The sequence below is a fragment of the Entelurus aequoreus genome, linkage group LG10 (assembly GCF_033978785.1).
Source record: "Entelurus aequoreus isolate RoL-2023_Sb linkage group LG10, RoL_Eaeq_v1.1, whole genome shotgun sequence".
In the NCBI taxonomy this organism is placed as follows: domain Eukaryota; kingdom Metazoa; phylum Chordata; class Actinopteri; order Syngnathiformes; family Syngnathidae; genus Entelurus; species Entelurus aequoreus.
This window is the reverse complement of record NC_084740.1, coordinates 38,632,336-38,652,920: the sequence shown is the minus strand read 5'-3', so window position 1 is coordinate 38,652,920 and position 20,585 is coordinate 38,632,336. Positions and strand designations below refer to the sequence as shown.

Genomic DNA, 20,585 nt, shown 5'->3' with positions numbered 1-20,585 from the left:
ATTTAAGTTTTTATCTCTTAATTATGACTTTTTATCGTACTATTTTTAATTCTTAGGACATAATTATGGCTTTTTCTATCATAATTATGACTTTTTTATCTCTTAATTTTGACTTTTATCTCATAAATTCAAATTTTTATTTCATAATTATGACGTTTTATCTCATAATTATGACTTACCATTGGCGTATGTACATTGTCTTTTTTCAATTTCGACTTCATCTCATAATTTTGACTTTCATATCTCATAATTATGACTTTTATTTTATAATTTCGACTTTTTTTTCATAATTATGATTTTTAATCTTACATTTCTTAATCTCATAATTTTGAGTTGTTATCTATTAATGATGACTTTTTATCATACTATTTTGAATTCTTATGTCATAATTATGGCTTTCTATGTCATAATTAGGACTTTTTTTTAATCTCATAATTATGAACTTTTATCTGATAATTATCACTAACCATTGGGGTATTTACATGTCTTAGAGGTGGAAACGGGCTTCCTGTTTTTGCCAATTTCAATTTCATATCATAATTTTAACTTTTTATGTCATAACAATGACATTTGATTATTTTGACGTTCATATTTATCCGTCATAGCATCTATCTGTCTACCTCATAATTTTGACTTTTTTCCTCATAATTATGATTTTTAATCTTACATTTAAGTTTTTATCTCTTAATTATGACTTTTTATCGTACTATTTTTAATTCTTAGGACATAATTATGGCTTTTTCTATCATAATTATGACTTTTTTATCTCGTAATTTCGACCTTTATCTCATAAATTCAAATTTTTATTTCATAATTATGAGGTTTTATCTCATAATTATGACTTACCATTGGCGTATGTACATTATCTTTTTTCAATTTCGACTTGAACTCATAATTTAGATTTTTCTATCTGATAATTATGACTTTTTATCTCATAATTATGACTTTTTTGTCTCATAATATCGATTTATCCCATAATTACGACTTTTTAGCTCACAATTTTAACTTTTTATCATATACTTATCACTAAATTATATCATAATTTCGACTTTCTCATAATTATGAACTTGTATCTGATAATTATCACTAACCATTGTGGTATTTACATGTTTTAGAGGTGGAAACGGCCTTCCTGTTTTTGCCAATTTCAATTTCATGTCATAATTTTGACTTTTTATGCCATAATGATGACATTTTATAATTTGGACTTTCATATCTCATAATTATGACTTTTATTTTATAATTTCGACTTTTTCCTCATAATTATGATTTTAAGCTTACATTTCTTAATCTCATAATTTTGAGTTTTTATCTATTAATGATGACTTTTTATCGTACTATTTTGAATTCTTATGTCATAATTATGGCTTTCGATGTCATAATTAGGACTTTTTTTTAATCTCATAATTATGAACTTTTATCTGATAATCATCACTAACCATTGGGGTATTTACATTTTTAGAGGTGGAAACGGGCTTCCTGTATTTGCCAATTTCAATTTCATATCATAATTTTAACTTTTTATCTCATAATAATGACATTTCATAATTTTGACTTTCATATCTCATCATTATGATTTTTAATCTTACATTTTCTAATCTCATCATTTCGATTTTATTATCTCTTAAAACCTCTAAAGGCTTAGTTGGCCACATGCGTGGACAGCACCTTTTAGCTCTTATTTCCAAAATTGTGTACACTACTGAATTGGGGCCTTATGGCCACTTATGTGGACACTTATACTGCCATCTGGTGGTGTCAGAAGAGTATAACATACAATGGAATCTGGAAAAAAAAGGTGTAAAAATAAGAATTAGCATGTCACTAAACATGAAGTACACGTTTGTGTACTTATGGACTAAGTACATCATATCAAAAGATGATTGTTAGTTTTTATTCTAATTCAATAAACCCAAATAGCAAAGAGAAATAAAAAAAGCATGTAAGCAAAAAGCTTGGGCCTTAAGTGGTTAATTATGACTTTTTATGTACCGTATTTTTCGGACTATTAGTCGCAGTTTTTTTCATAGTTTGGCCGTGGGTGCGACTTATACTCAGGAGCGACATATGTGTGAAATTATTAACACATTAGCGTAAAATATCAAATAATATTATTTAGCTCATTCACGTAAGAGACTAGACGTATAAGATTTCATGGGATTTAGCGATTAGGAGTGACAGATTGTTTGGTAAACATATAGCATGTTCTATATGTTATAGTTATTGGAATGACTCTTACCATAATATGTTACGTTAACATACCAGGCACCTTCTCAGTTGGTTATTTATGCCTCATATAACGTACACTTATTCAGCCTGTTGTTCACTATTCTTTATTTATTTTAAATTGCCTTTCAAATGTCTATTCTTGATGTTGGGTTTTATCAAATACATTTCCCCAAAAAATGCAACTTATACTCCAGTGCGACTTATGTATGTTTTTTTTCCTTCTTTATTATGCATTTTCGGCAGGTGCGACTTATACTGCGAAAAATACGGTAATAATTATGCCTTTTTATCGTACTATTTTGAATTCGTATGTCATAATTATGGCTTTCTATATCATAATTATGACTTTTTAATCTCATAATTTCACATTTTTATCCCATAATTACAACGTTTTATCTCATAATTATGACTTACCATTGGCGTATATACATGATCTTTTTTCAATTTCGACTTGAACTCATAATTTTGACTTTTTGTCTGACAATTATGACTTTTTATCCCATAATTTCGCCATTTTATCTCGTAATTATGACTTATAGTCGGGGCATATACAGCATATTGTAAGATAAATATTTGAATCTATTCTATTCAAGTGGCGCTGCTTGGTCTGCAGATACAGTATTTGACTGCACAACGTGGCCACGCCCCTCTGCAGCACACTGGCCAATGAGTGAAGAGCTGCACCAACCTGCGCTTAAAGTGGAAGATCCTCCCCTCTGATTTTTGGACGACTCGGCGAGAAGTGTGTGAGTGTAAGTGTGTGTGTGTGTGTTTGTGTGTGTGCGTGGGAGCCAATGGGGCGACTGAGAGCATAAAGAGCTGTTTAAAAAGTCGTTAGATAAACTCGTAAAGAGCATCAATCACCTGCCGAGATAACAAGGTCACGAGGCCGCCATCATGGCTGCCGTGAGCCACATCACACACACGTCTCAAAGCGCCCCGGGGGGTCCAAACACACACACACACACAGACGCAGACAGGATGAAGGATGTTGGGAATCTAGTGTGTGTGTGTGTGTGTGTGTTTTCCCAGGGGGCTACGGGAGGGGGCGGGGCTCCTATTACCGCTTTCACTTCCTTCCCCCCTGACTGAGGGTCTGCACTGTCAGGGAGGTGCGGGGCCCATGTTGAGCCCCGTTACCATGGCAACGTCACAAGCAGGGAGCCTCTCGTTTGGCATTTTTGCTAATAGAGGCCCAATTAACCATTCGATGTTTGATCAATAAAATGTCCCGATGTTTAATTGATGATCGGAAGCCGCTCATGAATATTCATGGCCTTAATTATTCGAGCCCAGAAAGCGCGGGGACTGCCGCATAAAAACGCCATGAAAGGAGACTCTTTCCCGCATATTGGAACCGAAAGTGAATTAGACCCCGCGGACTCGTTAATACGCTTAACGAGGCTTTTCTAATCCACAAACAAGCGGCGCAGCCTGCTCACTTCCTGCCTGAATAAAACATCAGCGTCAACGTTCGAGGCCTTTAAACGAGCGTACAATCAGTAATTATGATGACTTCAGATAAAGTTGTCGTGTCTTCAGATGATGCTAACCGTGCTAACAGGCCGACGCTAACTGCCAAAGTGAAAGTAAACAATACAACTTCTTGGATCTGTATGCAGGTTTGTTTACGACACCAAAAAAACATTTTATTATTTCCTCTCATAATTTTGACTTTTTATATCATATCATTTCGATTTTTTTGCGTATTATTTTTTCTTTCCTCATAAATATGACTTTTTATTTATTCTCATAATTTCGACTTTTTATCTAATAATTATGACTTTTTGTCTCATAATTGCGTCATTTTATCTTATAAATATACCTTACCATCAGGGTATATACAGTATGTATTTTTTTTTATTACTTGAACTCATAATTTCGACTTTTTGTCTGATATTTATGACTTTTTATCTCATAACTATAACTTTCTTGTCTCATAATGTTGACTTTATTTCATAATTTCGATTTATCTTATAATTATGACTAAATTATCTCATAATGTCGACTTTCCTGTCTCATAATAATGTCGATTTTATTTCATAATGTCGACTTATCTCATAATTATGAATTTTTAGCTCATAATTTAAACTTTTTTTATCACATACTTATGACTAAATTATCTCATAATTTAAACTTTTTATCTCATAATTATGAATTTTTATCTGATAATTATCACTAACCATTGGGGTATTTACATTTTTCAGAGGTGGAAACGGGCTTCCTATTTTTGCTAATTTCAATTTCCAAATTTTTGTCTCATAATTTTGACTTTTTGTGTCATAATGATGACATTTCATAATTTTGACTTTCTTATCTCATAATTATGACTTCTATCTCAATTTCGACTTTTTTTCCTCATAATTAAGATTTTTAATCTCACAATTATGACTTTCCTATCCCAGAATTTCCACATTTTATCCAATAATTATGAATTTTTATCTTATTATTAAATTTATATTTTATTTTTTATGTCATAATTATAACTTTTTATCTCACAATTCAGACCTTTTTACTCATAAATTCCGACTTTTTATCTCAGAATTATTACTTTTTTCTTTATCTCTATTAAGACGTTTTATCTCATAATATAATATTTGTCATTTTAACTTATAACTATGACTTACCATTGGGATATATATATATTTATATATATATATATATTGTTTTGTTTTTATTTTTTACTTTAACTCATAATTAAGACTTTCTTGTCTCATAATGTCGACTGTATTTCATAATTTCAATTTATATCTTAACTATGACTAAATTATCTCATCATTTCAACTTTTCATCTCATAATTATGATTTTTTTTTTATCTCATACTATCGACCTTTTATCTGATAATTATCACTAACCATTGGGGTATTTATATTTTTTAGAGGTGAAAACGGCTTCCTGGTTTTTCAAATTTCAATTTCATATTTTTATCTCATTATTTAAAATTTTTATGTCATAATTATGGCTTTTTATATCTTAATTATGACTTTTTATCTCGTAATTTAGACCTTTTATCTCATAAATTAGACTTTTTATCTCATAATTATGACTTACCATTGGCCTATATACATTATATTTTTTCCATTTCGACTTGAACTCATAATTATGATTTTGTGTCTAATAATTTAATAATTGTATCTTATAATTACAGTATATATATATATATATATATATTATATATATATATATATATATATATATATATATATATATATATATATATATATACATATATATATATATATATATATATATATATATATATATATATATATATATATATATATATATATATATATCCATCCAACCATTTTCTACCGCTTGTCCCGTTCGGGGTCGCGGGGGGCGCTGGAGCCTATCTCAGCTGCATTCGAGCGGAAGGCGGTGTACACCCTGGACAAGTCGCCACCTCATCACAGGGCCAACACAGATAGACAGACAATATTCACACTCACATTCACACACTAGGGCCCATTTAGTGTTGCCAATCAACCTATCCCCAGGTGCATGTCTTTGGAAGTGGGAGGAAGCTCATTATTTAAAATGTTTATGTCATAATTATGGCTTTTTATATCTTAATTATGACTTTTTATCTCGTAATTTAGACCTTTTATCTCATAAATTCGACTTTTTATCTCATAATTACCACGTTTTATCTCATAATTATGACTTACCATTGGCCAATATACATTATATTGTTTCAATTTCGAATTGAACTCATAATTAAGACTTTGTGTCTAATAATTTCATCTTTTTATCTTATTTATTTATTTTTATTTTTATTTTTTTAACTTAATTTTGACTTCTTGTATGATAATTTTGACTTTTTATCTCATAATTCTGACTTTCTGGTCTCATAATGTCGACCGTATTTCATAATCTCATAATTATGACTTTTTAGCTCATAGTTTTAACTTTTTATCGCATACTTATGACTAAATGATCTCATAATTTCGACTTTTTATCTCACAATTGTGAATTGTTATCTCATAATTACCACTACCCATTGGGGTGTTTAAATTTTTTTAGAGGTGGAAACGAGCGTCTATAAATTCGACTTTTTATCTCATAATTATGACTTACCATTGGCCAATATACATTATATTTTTTCAATTTCGACTTGAACTCATAATTATGACTTTGTGTCTAATAATTTCATCATTTTATCTTATAATTACAGTATATATATATATATATATATATATATATATATATATATATATATATATATATATATATATATATATATATATATATATATATATATATATATATATATATATATATATATATTTATGGTTTTTTTTTTAACTTAATTTTGACTTTTTATCTCATAATTCTGACTTTCTGGTCTCATAATGTCGACTGTATTTCATAATCTCATAATTATGACTTTTTAGCTCATAATTTTTACTTTTTATCACATACTTATGACTAAATGATCTCATAATTTCGATTTTTTATCTCACAATTGTGAATTGTTATTTCATAATTACCACTACCCATTGGGGTGTTTACATTTTTTTTAGCGGTGGAAACGAACGTCCATAAATTCGACTTTTTATCTCATAATTATGACTTACCATTGGCCAACATACATTATATTTTTTCAATTTCGACTTGAACTCATAATTATGACTTTGTGTCTAATAATTTCATCATTTTATTTTATAATTACAGTGTATATATATATTTTTTTATTTTATTTTTTTTATTTTATTTTTTTTTACTTAATTTCGACTTCTTGTATGATAATAATGACTTTTTATCTCATAATTCTGACTTTCTGGTCTCATAATGTCGACCGTATTTTATAATCTCATAATTATGACTTTTTAGCTCACAATTTTTACTTTTTATCACATACTTATGACTAAATGATCTCATAATTTCGACTTTTTATCTCACAATTGTGAATTGTTATCTCATAATTACCACTAACCATTGGGGTGTTTACATTTTTTTAGAGGTGGAAACGGGCTTCCATAATTTCGACTTTTGATCTCTTAATTATGACTTTTTTATCTAATAATTATGACTTTATCTTATTATTTGTATTTTTTACATCATAATTGTGACTTTTTTATCTCGCAATTTAGACCTTTTATTTGATAAATTCAACTTTTCATATCATAATAATGACCTTTTTATCCCATAATCTTGACTTTTTACCTCATCATTTTTATCTGATAAATATCACTTAGCAACAGGGTGTTTAGGTCTGGCTCCAGCCCTGAGGAGGTGTGGCGCCCCCAAGTCAAAGAGAGCGTAAGCGCGTGCGGTTTAAAGGTTGTTTTAATGAGGTCGGCCGGCGTTGGCCTCGCTCTTCAATCTGATGATTTCTAGAAAAAGCCGCTCTTCGTCGCGCACGCGGGATTACTGGAGAGGATCAACCAGCGACTGATGCTGTCTTGTTTCTGCGGCGACCTCGGGGGAGGGAGGGGCCAGCGTGCGGGGACGCCAGGGTCATGACACCGCGGTCACGGCCAGAAGAGGGGCGGGGCAAACAGGAGAGGACTGATTGGCGAGGAAATAGGAGGTGAAGGAAGCGACGCAGGACAAGGAAGGACACAGCCAAGATGGCGGGAGGGCAGAAGAGAAAAGGGAAGGAAAGAAGGAAGCGTGCTGGGAGATGTTTTTAGTCCTCAGGACGCCAGATTGAAGAAATAATGGCCTATTAGCTGCAGGTCAAAGGTCAGGCCTTCTCGCAGCCCCCAGGATCTCATAAATAACGTCTGAGTGGGAATGAGAAGACGTGATTGACAGCAGGACGAGGTCATGTGGCCACTATGTCCCACTTCCTGTCTTACACGACGATAAATGCTGGATTGACACCTCAGGCAGCATTTTACGTCTCGACTCACATGAGGTGGCATGAGATAGCCAGAGACATGGGACGCCAGAAATGGCGTGGGATGACGTGACAGTTATGAGACGACATGAGACGACAGCAGACAGAATGACAGATGTGAGAGGACACGTGATAAGATGGATAGACAGAGACGGGAGATGACATGAGAGACATGAGATGAATGCCACGGCAAGACAAACGAGACGTGTGAAATGACATGAGAGACATGAAATGACCTGAGATAGTATGAGATGACATAAGAGACATGAGATAATGTGAGATGACATGAGAGACATGAGGTGACATGAGATAGCCAGAGACATGGGACGCGAGAAATGGCGTGGGATGACGTTACAGTTATGAGACGACATGAGACGACAGCAGACAGAATGACAGATGTGAGAGGACACGTGATAAGATAGATAGACAGAGACGGGAGATGACATGAGAGACATGAGATGAATGCGACGGCAAGACAAATGAGACGTGTGAAATGACATGAGAGACATGAAATGACATGAGATAGTATGAGATGACATAAGAGACATGAGATAATGTGAGATGACATAAGAGACATGAGGTGACATGAGATTGCCAGAGACATGGGACGCGATAAATGGCGTGGGATGACGTGACAGTTATGAGACGACATGAGACGACAGAATGACAGATGTGAGAGGACATGTGATAAGATAGATAGACAGAGACGGGAGATGACATGAGAGACATGAGATGGATGCCATGGCAAGACAAACAAGACGTGTGAAATGACATAAGAGACATGAAATGACATGAGATAATATGAGATGACATAAGAGACCTGAGATAATGTGAGATGACATGAGATGATAAGAGATGACATAAGAGACATGAGGTGACATGAGATAATATGAGATGACATGAGATAATATGAGATGACATAAGAGACATGAGATGACATGCGATAATATGAGATGACACAGGAGACATGAGATGACATGAGATAAGATGAGAGGACAGAGACGTGAGATGACATGAGAAAACATGGGACAATATTAAAAATGTGAGATAACATAATAATAATAATAATAATAATGGATTAGATGTGCAAGAGAGACGTAAGACAATATGAGACAGCATGCCATGACATGAGAGGCATAACATGACATGGGAAGACATGAGAAGACATTAGAGATGGGAGATGACAAAAGAGATATGAGATGACACGAGATAAGATGAGAAGACAGAAGAGACGTAAGATGACATGACAACACATCAGAAGACGTTAGAGAGGTAAGAAAACAGACACTATTAGAGATGGGAGATGGAATGAGACAGCATGAGAAGATATTAAAGACGTAAGATGACATGTCGTAGCGTATGATGACATAAAAGACATGAGATGACATGAGATAGCATGAGAAGACATTAGAAGACAGAGACGTGAGATGACATGAGAAAACATGGGACGATATTAAAAATGTGAGATAACATAACATGTGCAAGAGAGACGTAAGACAATATGAGACAGCATGCATTGACATGAGAGACATAACATGACATGGGAAAACATGAGAAGACATTAGAGATGGGAGATGACATGACAACATGATGACAAAAGAGAAATGAGATGACACGAGATAAGATGAGAAGACAGAAGAGACGTAAGATGACATGAGAACACATAAGAAGACGTTAGAGAGGTACGAAAACAGACAATATTAGAGATGGGAGATGGAATGAGATAGCATGAGAAGATATTAAAGACGTAAGATGACATGTCGTAGCGTATGATGACATAAGAGACATGAGATGACATGAGATAGCATGAGAAGACATTAAATATGTGAGATGACACACGTTGAGATGAGAAGACAGTAGGGACGTAAGATGACATGACATAACATAAGTTGGCATAAGAGACGTGAGATGGTAGAGAAGACATTAAAGATGTTAGATGACCTAAGATAAGATGAGAAAACATTGGAGACGTAAGAAAACACAAGAAGATATTAGAGATGTAAGATGACCTGAGACGATATTAGAGATGTGAGATGACATCAAATGCGTAAGAGAGACTTAAGATCATGCGAAAACAATATGAGACAGCGTGAGATGACATGAGAAAACATGAGAAGATATTGGAGATGTGAGATGACATGAGACGATATTAGAAATGTGAGATGACACAAAATGCCTGGGCGAGACTTAGGACGACGTAAAGACAATATGAGAACGCGTGAGATGACACAAGAGATGTGAGATGACATGAGACGGCATGAGAAGACATTAAAAGACGTAAGATGACCCGAGATAAGCTGGATGACGCTAGAGACGTAAGACGACATGAGACGGTATTCCAGATGTGAGATGACATGAGATAACATGAGATGGCGAGAGACATTAGGCGAGATGATAGGAGAGATGTTAGATGACATGAGATGTCATATGAGAGACATGAGATGACATGAGATGGCGAGAGACATTAGGCGAGATGATAGGAGAGATGTTAGTTGACATGAGATGTCATATGAGAGACATGAGATGACATGAGATGGTGAGAGACATTAGGCGAGATGATAGGAGAGATGTTAGATGACATGAGATGTCATATGAGAGACATGAGATGACATGAGATGGCGAGAGACATTAGGCGAGATGATAGGAGAGATGTTAGATGACATGAGATGTTATATGAGAGACATGAGATGACATGAGATGGCGAGAGACATTAGGCGAGATGATAGGAGAGATGTTAGATGACATGAGATGTCATATGAGAGACATGAGATGACATGAGATGGCGAGAGACATTAGGTGAGATGATAGGAGAGATGTTAGATGACATGAGATGTCATGAGAGACATGAGATGACATGAGATGGCGAGAGACATTAGGCGAGATGATAGGAGAGATGTTAGATGACATGAGATGTCATATGAGAGAAATGAGATGGCGAGAGACATTAGGCGAGATGATAGGAGAGATGTTAGATGACATGAGATGTCATATGAGTCGGTGTAAGATGACATGAGATGTGAAGTCATGTGACTGTTTATGTGCACATGCCAGATGTCATTTAATACGTGTTTGATTCCGTTCGACCAATTTATTTCAAAAGTAACTCAGTTACTAACTCAGTTACTTACACCAAAAAGTAATGCGTTACTGTGAAAAGTAACTATTTAGTTACTTTTTTTTTTTTTCCTTCTTTTTTTTTTAAAATCTCCCATTAATGCCCTTTTAGCCTTCATTTCAGTACTAACCGGGCAGATTTGAATTGTTGTTTTGGGCAGTAGACGGGATCTTTGATCCAAGACACAACTTACATTGAACTAAAATGTTATTTTCTTTGTGCTCGACAAAAAAAAAAAAGAAGAGAGAATATCTCCATGTTAAGACACTCGACTGCGGCTCCGTTGTTAGTAACCACAGACACGCCCTCCCCACACCCACACCCACACCCACACCCAGACACACACAGAGTGCGCCTCCGGCTTGTGACACAAGAACATTCAGAAGGACGACACCGCAGCGCTCCAAAAAAACACACTCAGATCTTCTGTTTCTAGCCGATACTACATAAAAAATAACGTAAAATAACGCAGTAACGCATCATGTAGTAACGGTAACTGAGTTACTGAATATAAAAAAATAACGCGTTAGATGACTAGTTACCGCTGAAACTAACGGCGTTACAGTAACGCGTTACAAAGTAACTAAGGATGGATACCATAGAGCAGTGGTCCCCAACCTTTTTGTAGCTGCGGACCGGTCAACGCTTGAAAATTTGTCCCACGGATCGGTGGGGGGTTTCATAAAGAAATACAATCATGTGTGCTTACGGACTGTATCCCTTGCAGACTGTATTGATCTATATTGATATGTAATCTATAAAGTGTGTTTTTTATGTTGATTTAATACAAATAAAAAAATATATATATTTTTTTATTTTATTTCTTCTGCAGCCCGGTACCGGTCCGCGGCCCGGTGGTTGGGGACCACTGCCATAGAGAATCACAGTATTATTAATGAGGGGGCTGCTGTGCAAATGTCTCACACTCAAACTAACCAGTAAACATGTTTTATGGGCCAAAGCTTAAAAATCACTTAGGCATCTTCAGAATGGATCTGACTATCATTTAAAAAGGTTTCCCTTTAGGGGACCTGTTTTTTTGTCCCCATACCATCAGAGGTCCCCTAAAGGTGACTGTGTAAACAGAGCGATGTCCCCTTTAAGCAAGCATTGCCAGAACACACACACACACACACACACACACGATGGTAGTGTGTATTTTTAAACGTGCGCGGACAGCTGCTATCTGCGTGTTCACAGGAAGACGAGCGTCCTCATTGGTCGCCTTCCTGGGTGTCGCTCGTCTTTTTCCATTTAGTCTGGAAGTGCTGCGTCCGCGTCACACTGGCGTGCCAGCAGGGGGCGGAGCCCCATCAAAGGCCAGCCAGGGAGAGGAAGTGAAGAACAGAAGGAGGAACCGGGCGACATTTTGATGGCTTTTCATCACTTCCGGCCTATTCGCCGGGGTCAAAGGTCGCAGGTGAACAACAACTGTGTCTCCTCGCCGTCAGCTGACCACGCCGCCTCAATTACGGCGTGAGCCAAAGTGGCGTCCAATCAGAGCCGGGCGGCAAAGCGCACAGATGGAGGCGACACAGCTGACAGAGTCGGGAGGAGATTAGGCCGCAGACTTCCTGTCGCCGCCCACACCGCCGCGGACATCTTTACGTAACCACGCCATGAGGCTACAGCAACAGGCAAGTGTCTAAGCACGCCACTGCGCTCACGTGACAACGTGGCGGCCATGTGGTCATGTGACCCATGATCAGCTCACACTGACGTGGTCAAGACGTCACAGGATGGCGGAAGTGTGCGCCATCTCCAAAAGTCACCGGACGTTTCTGTGAACGTGTTTGACCTTTGACCTGTGGAGAAGGTCTGCAACGAGGCTCAAATAACCTAATGTCGACCACTTCCTGTCGTTATTGTCCTTGGAAAGAAGCAGCACTTAGCTAACAAAGCTCACTAGCGCCCCCGGTGGTCCTCACACACATTGCATGAAGACGTTGGCATCAATTACCACACGTGCTAACTCGTTGGCTGTGGACGTCCGCGAGCGTGAACATGTCCTTCACAGTTAATGCGTCTTTAGCATGATGCGTTCAAGGCTGCATGGTGTTAGTGATGCATTCAAGGCTGCGTGGTCTTTGTGATGCGTTCAAGGCTGCGGGGTCTTTGTGATGCATTCAAGGCTGGGTGTTCTTAGTGATGCATTCAATGCTGCGTGTTCTTAGCATGATGCGTTCAAGGCTGTGTGGTCTTTGTGATGCATTCAAGGCTGGGTGTTCTTAGTGATGCATTCAAGGCTGCGTGTTCTTAGCATGATGCGTTCAAGGCTGCGTGCTCATAGTGATGCATTCAAGGCTGCGTGTTCTCAGTGATGCGTTCAAGGCTGCGTGCTCTTAGTGATGCGTTCAAGGCTGCGTGTTCTTAGTGATGCTTTCAAGGCTGTGTATTCTTAGTGATGTGTTCATGGCTGCGTGTTCTTAGCGTGATGCGTTCAAAACTGCGTGTTCTTAGTGATGCATTCAAGGCTGCATGTTTTAGTGATGCGTTCAAGGCTGCGTGTTCTTAGCACGATGCGGTCAAGGCTGTGTGTTCTCAGTGATGCGTTCAAGGCTGCGTGCTCATAGTGATGCGTTCAAGGCTGCGTGTTCTCAGTGATGCGTTCAAGGATGCGTGCTCTTAGTGATGCGTTCAAGGCTGCGTGTTCTTAGTGATGCTTTCAAGGATGTGTATTCTTACTGATGTGTTCATGGCTGCGTGTTCTTAGCGTGATGCGTTCAAAACTGCGTGTTCTTAGTGATGCATTCAGGGCTGCATGTTTTAGTGATGCGTTCAAGGCTGCGTGTTCTTAGCACGATGCGGTCAAGGCTGTGTGTTCTCAGTGATGCGTTCAAGGCTGCGTGCTCATAGTGATGCGTTCAAGGCTGCGTGTTCTCAGTGATACGTTCAAGGCTGCGTGCTCTTAGTGATGCGTTCAAGGCTGCGTGTTCTTAGCGATGCATTCAAGGCTGCGTGTTCTTAGCATGATGCGTTCAAGGCTGTGTGTTCTTAGTGATGCGTTCAAAGATGTGTGTTCTTAATGATGCATTCAAGGCTGCGTGTTCATAGTGATGCATTCAAGGCTGCATATTTTTAGCATGATTTGTTCATGTCTGCATGTTCTTAGTGATACATTCAAGGCTGTGTGTTCTTAGTAATGCGTTCATGGCTGTGTGTTCTTAGTGATGTGTTCATGGCTGTGTGTTCTTAGCATGATGCGTTCAAAACTGCGTGTTCTTAGTGATGCATTCAAGGCTAAATGTTTTAGTGATGCGTTCAAGGCTGCGTGTTCTTAGCATGATGCAGTCAAGGCTGTGTGTTCTCAGTGATGCGTTCAAGGCTGCATGTTTTTAGTGATGCATTCGAGGCTGTGTGTTTTAGCATGATGCGTTCAAGGCTGCGTGCTCTTAGTGATGCGTTCAAGGCTGCATGTTTTAATGATGCATTCAAGGCTGTGTGTTTTAGCATGATGCGTTCAAGGCTGCGTGTTCTTAGTGATGCGTTCAAGGCTGTGTGTTCTTAATGATGCATTCATGGCTGCGTGTTCTTAGTGATGCATTCAAGGCTGCGTGTTTTTAGCATGATGCGTTCATGGCTGTGTGTTCTTAGTGATGCGTTCATGGCTGCGTGTTCTTAGCATGATGCATTCAAAACTGCGTGTTCTTAGTGATGCATTCAAGGCTACATGTTTTAGTGATGCGTTCAAGGCTGCATGTTCTTAGCATGATGCGGTCAAGGCTGTGTGTTCTCAGTGATGCGTTCAAGGCTGCATGTTTTTAGTGATGCATTCAAGGCTGCGTGCTCTTAGTGATACGTTCAAGGCTGCATGTTTTAATGATGCATTCAAGGCTGTGTGTTTTAGCATGATGCGTTCAAGGCTGCGTGTTCTTAGTGATGCGTTCAAGGCTGTGTGTTCTTAATGATACATTTAAGGCTGTGTGTTCTTAGTGATGCATTCAAGGCTGCGTGTTTTTAGCATGATGCGTTCAAGTCTGCGTGTTCTTAGTGATGCATTCAAGGCTGCGTGTTCTTAGTGATGCATTCAAGGCTGTGTGTTCTTAGTGATGCGTTCAAGGCTGTGTGTTTTTAGCATGATGCGGTCAAGGCTGTGTTCTCAGTGATGCGTTCAAGGCTTTTTGCTTTTAGTGATGCGTTCAAGGCTGCGTGCTCTTAGTGATGCGTTCAAGGCTGCGTGTTCTCAGTGATGCGTTCATGGCTGCGTGTTCTTAGTGATGTATTCGAGGCTGTGTGTTCTTAGCATGATGCGTTCAAGGCTGCGTGTTCTTAGTAATGCATTCAAGGCTGTGTGTTCATAATGATGCATTTAAGGCTGTGTGTTCTTAGTGATGTGTTCTTAGTGATGCGTTCAAGGCTGCGTGTTCTTAGTGATGCACTCAAGGCTGTGTGTTCTTAGTGATGCGTTCAAGGCTGCGTGTTTTTAGCATGATGCGGTCAAGGCTGTGTTCTCAGTGATGCGGTCAAGGCTGTGTGCTCTTAGTGATGCATTCAAGGCTTCGTGCTCTTAGTGATGCGTTCAAGGCTGCGTGTTTTTAGTGATGCGTTCAAGGCTGTGTGTTCTTAGCATGATGCATTCAAGCAGTGTTTCATAGTAGGGTGTGTTCAAGGCTGTGTGTTTTTAGTGATGCGTTCAAGGCTACGTGTTCTTAGTGATGCATTGAAGAAAAAAAGTTTTAGTTTATGAATGAGAAGCGTGTATGAATGAAGGCGTGTTCTCAACATGATGCATTCAAGGCCGCATGTTCTCAGCATGCTGCATTCAAGGCTGCATGTTCTTAGCATGATGCGTTCAAGGCTGCACGTTCTTAGCATGATGCATATTGAGGCTGCGTGTTCTCAGCATGATGCGTTCAAGGCTCCATGTTCTTAACATGATGTGTTCAATGCTTAGTGTTCTCAGCATGATGCATTCAAGGCTGCGTGTTCTTCGCATTATGCGTTCAAGGCTGAGTGTTCTTAGTATGAGGGCTGTGAGTTCTTAGCATGATGCGTTCAATGCTGGCTGTTCTTAGCATGATGCATTCAAGGCTGGCTGTTTTTAGCATGATGCATTCAAGGCTGGCTGTTCTTAGCATGATGCATTCAAGGCTGGCTGTTCTTAGCATGACGCATATTGAGGCTGCGTGTTCTCAGCATGATGCGTTCAAGGCTCCATGTTCTTAACATGATGTGTTCAAGGCGGAGTGTTCTTAGCATGATGCGTTCAATGCTGCGTGTTCTTAGTATGAGGGCCGTGTGTTCTTAGCATGATGCATTCAAGGCTGGCTGTTCTTAGCATGATGCATTCAAGGCTAGCTGTTCTTAGCATGATGCATATTGAGGCTGCGTGTTCTCAGCATGATGCGTTCAAGGCTCCATGTTCTTAACATGATGTGTTCGATGCTTAGTGTTATCAGCATGATGCATTCAAGGCTGCGTGTTCTTAGCATGATGCGTTCAAGGCTGCGTGTTTTTAGTATGAGGGCCGTGAGTTCTTAGCATGATGCGTTCAATGCTGGCTGTTCTTAGCATGATGCATTCAAGGCTGGCTGTTCTTAGCATGATGCATTCAAGGCTGGCTGTTCTTAGCATGATGCATATTGAGGCTGCGTATTCTCAGCATGATGCGTTCAAGGCTCCATGTTCTTAACATGATGTGTTCAATGCTTAGTGTTCTTAGCATGAAGCATTCAAGGCCGCGTGTTCTCAGCATGACGCATTCAAGGCTCCGTGTTGTTAGCGTGATGCGTTCAAGGCGGAGTGTTCTTAGCATGATGCGTTCAATGCTGCGTGTTCTTAGTATGAGGGCCGTGTGTTCTTAGCATGATGCATTCAAGGCTGGCTGTTCTTAGCATGATGCATTCAAGGCTGGCTGTTCTTAGCATGATGCATATTGAGGCTGCGTGTTCTCAGCATGATGCGTTCAAGGCTCCATGTTCTTAACATGATGTGTTCAAGGCGGAGTGTTCTTAGCATGATGCGTTCAATGCTGCGTGTTCTTAGTATGAGGGCCGTGTGTTCTTAGCATGATGCATTCAAGGCTGGCTGTTCTTAGCATGATGCATTCAAGGCTAGCTGTTCTTATCATGATGCATATTGAGGCTGCGTGTTCTCAGCATGATGCGTTCAAGGCTCCATGTTCTTAACATGATGTGTTCAATGCTTAGTGTTATCAGCATGATGCATTCAAGGCTGCGTGTTCTTAGCATGATGCGTTCAAGGCTGCGTGTTCTTAGTATGAGGGCCGTGAGTTCTTAGCATGATGCGTTCAATGCTGGCTGTTCTTAGCATGATGCATTCAAGGCTGGCTGTTCTTAGCATGATGCATTCAAGGCTGGCTGTTCTTAGCATGATGCATATTGAGGCTGCGTATTCTCAGCATGATGCGTTCAAGGCTCCATGTTCTTAACATGATGTGTTCAATGCTTAGTGTTCTTAGCATGAAGCATTCAAGGCCGCGTGTTCTCAGCATGACGCATTCAAGGCTCCGTGTTGTTAGCGTGATGCGTTCAAGGCGGAGTGTTCTTAGCATGATGCGTTCAATGCTGCGTGTTCTTAGTATGAGGGCCGTGTGTTCTTAGCATGATGCATTCAAGGCTGGCTGTTCTTAGCATGATGCATTCAAGGCTGGCTGTTCTTAGCATGATGCGTTCAAGGTTCCATGTTCTTAACATGATGTGTTCAATGCTTAGTGTTCTCAACATGACGCATTCAAGGCTCAGTGTTCTTAGTATGATGCGTTCAAGGCGGAGTGTTCTTAGTATGAGGGCCGTGTGTTCTTAGCATGATGCGTTCAATGCTGGCTGTTCTTAGCATGATGCATATTGAGGCTGCGTTTTCTCAGCATGATGCGTTCAAGGCTCCATGTTCTTAACATGATGTGTTCAACGCTTAGTGTTCTTAGCATGATGCATTCAAGGCCGCGTGTTGTCAACATGATGCATTCAAGGCTGCGTGTTCTCAACATGATGCATTCAAGGCTGCGTGTTCTTAGCATGATGCGTTCAAGGCTGCGTGTTCTTAGTATGAGGGCCGTGTGTTCTTAGCATGATGCGTTCAATGCTGGCTGTTCTTAGCATGATGCATTCAAGGCTGGCTGTTCTTAGCATGATGCATTCAAGGCTGGCTGTTCTTAGCAAGATGCATATTGAGGCTGCGTGTTCTCAGCATGATGCATTCAAGGCTCCATGTTCTTAACATGATATGTTCAATGCTTAGTGTTTTTAGCATGATGCATTCAAGGCCGCGTGTTCTCAATATGATGCATTCAAGGCTCCGTGTTCTTAGCATGATGCGTTCAAGGTGGAGTATTCTTAGTATGAGGGCCGTGTGTTCTCAGCATGATGCATTCAAGGCTGGCTGTTCTTAGCATGACACATATTGAGGCTGTGTGTTCTCAGCATGATGTGTTCAAGGCTCCATGTGTTCAACCTGATGTGTTCAATGCTTAGTGTTGTTAGCATGATGCATTCAAGGCCGCGTGTTCTCAGCATGATGCGTTCAATGCTGCGTGTTCTCAACATGATGTGCTCCAGGCAGCTGTGTCTCTCTCAGTAGGACGCGTTGAGCGATCTCAGTGATGCGTTCAAGGCCGCGGGTTCTTAGCATGACGCGCTCAAGCTGTGCGTCTCATAGCGGGATGCGTTCAACGTTATTAGTATAATGCCTCGACGCGTTGTGAGCGTGATGCGTTCAATGTTCTGTGTTCCACAGAACTTCTGTGAAGTGGAAAAAAAAAAAAAAAGCGCGAGGCGGGCGGGCTGGCTGGCGGAGCTGTCCGTGGTGCTGATCACGTGACCCTCGCGGTGTCTGCACTCTCTCTAGAACACCACCTTCACCCCCCCCCCACCCCCCTCTTCCCCCCCCCCCCCACCCCCCGGCTTCTCATGCCCCCTCTGCTGTATAATTGATGAGGCAGTAACACACACTTTTTGCACGCACACGCACACGCACGGGATCAAGTATCCACGCACACATTCCTACACGGGCAGGGGTGTGGAGGGGGAGGGGGAGGGGGAGGGGGGCTCCGTGCACACGCAGGGATCATGTTTAATCAGATTACAGGATGATTCATTTCCCGCCAACTAAGAATATCATCGCTGGCACAGTGCGCGAGCCTCACATGCACGCGCATATAGATCCTCCTAATCCTTCAATCAATCAATCAATCAATCAGTCAGTCGTCATTAATCAGTTAATCGATCTCACCGTCATCGAGGAGTGGAATCTTGCCGACTTAAATTCCCGCCAGGCTGCAGGTGGTGGCGGGAAGGGGGTTCGGCGGTCCTCAGTCCCACAAGGTCTGTCCACCAGGACCAGGACGGACAAGGGACTCCATTTACAATCCACGGACGTGGTCCCGGGGCCACTCCGGTGCGTCCTTGACGAGCAGCCGGCGGGGCGTCTCAGAGCGTCTTCCTGGCGAGCTGCTGATCCGGGCGGGGTCCCGGCGGTCCGCGGGGATCAACGAGACGAAGACGGAACATTCGAGAATCGCGCTAACATCCCCGCGCTAACATCCCCTCCTCGCACGTCCGCAGTGTGCGCGCCGAACTGTCAGCGCGCGGCGCCGTCTCATCCCGCCAACACGTCTCCTTCGCGGGCTCCCGTCCCGCCGAAAAACCCTTTCCTTCCCTCCTACTTCCTACTTCCTTAATGCGTGGCCCCCTCCTTCCTTCCTTCCTTCCGTCCTTGCTTCCTTTCCGGACAAAGTTTGAACTGGAGATAGCGCGCGCGCGTGCCACGGAGGGAGGGCTGTGCGCGCGACACGCTGCAAGAGGTCTCCAACATGCAGGCAGACCCCACCCTCCCCCCACCCCCACGCCGTGGTCACGTGACTACATGCAACACCTTGTCACGTGGCCTAGTCCAGTGGTCCCCAACCGGTACCGGGCCGCACAAGAAAAATAAATAAATAAATAAATACATTTTTTGTATTTTTTTATTTTTTAATTAAATCAAAATCAAAAACATAATATATACATTATATATCATTATAGATCAATACAGTCTGCAGGGATACAGTTCGTAAGCACACATGATTGTATTTCTTTATAAAAAAAAATTAAAAATTAAAAAATTCCAAAACTTGACTTTCAGTAAATTCTAGCCCGTTTCCATATGAGTTGGGAAATTGTGTTAGATGTAAATATAAACGGAATACAATGATTTGCAAATCATTTTCAACCCATATTCAATTGAATATGCTACACAGACAACATATTTGATGTTCAAACTGATAAACTTTTTTTTTTGTGCAAATAATCATTAACTTTAGAATTTGATGCCAGCAACACGTGACAAAGAAGTTGGGAAAGGTGGCAATAAATACTGATATAGTTGAGGAATGCTCATCAAACACTTATTTGGAACATCCCACAGGTGAACAGGCAAATTGGGAACAGGTGGGT

General features: G+C 40.0%; 1 protein-coding gene across 1 annotated transcript in view; it reads right to left on the bottom strand.

Annotated features, from left to right (window-relative positions):
• Positions 1-19,941, bottom strand: part of si:cabz01090165.1 (uncharacterized protein LOC100333421 homolog) — a 91,383-nt gene extending 71,442 nt beyond the window's left edge. Inside the window, 1 exon segment of the mRNA XM_062060791.1 lies at positions 19,384-19,941. The gene's annotated coding sequence lies outside the window, so the exon portion shown is untranslated.
• Positions 19,942-20,585: the final 644 nt, after the last annotated feature.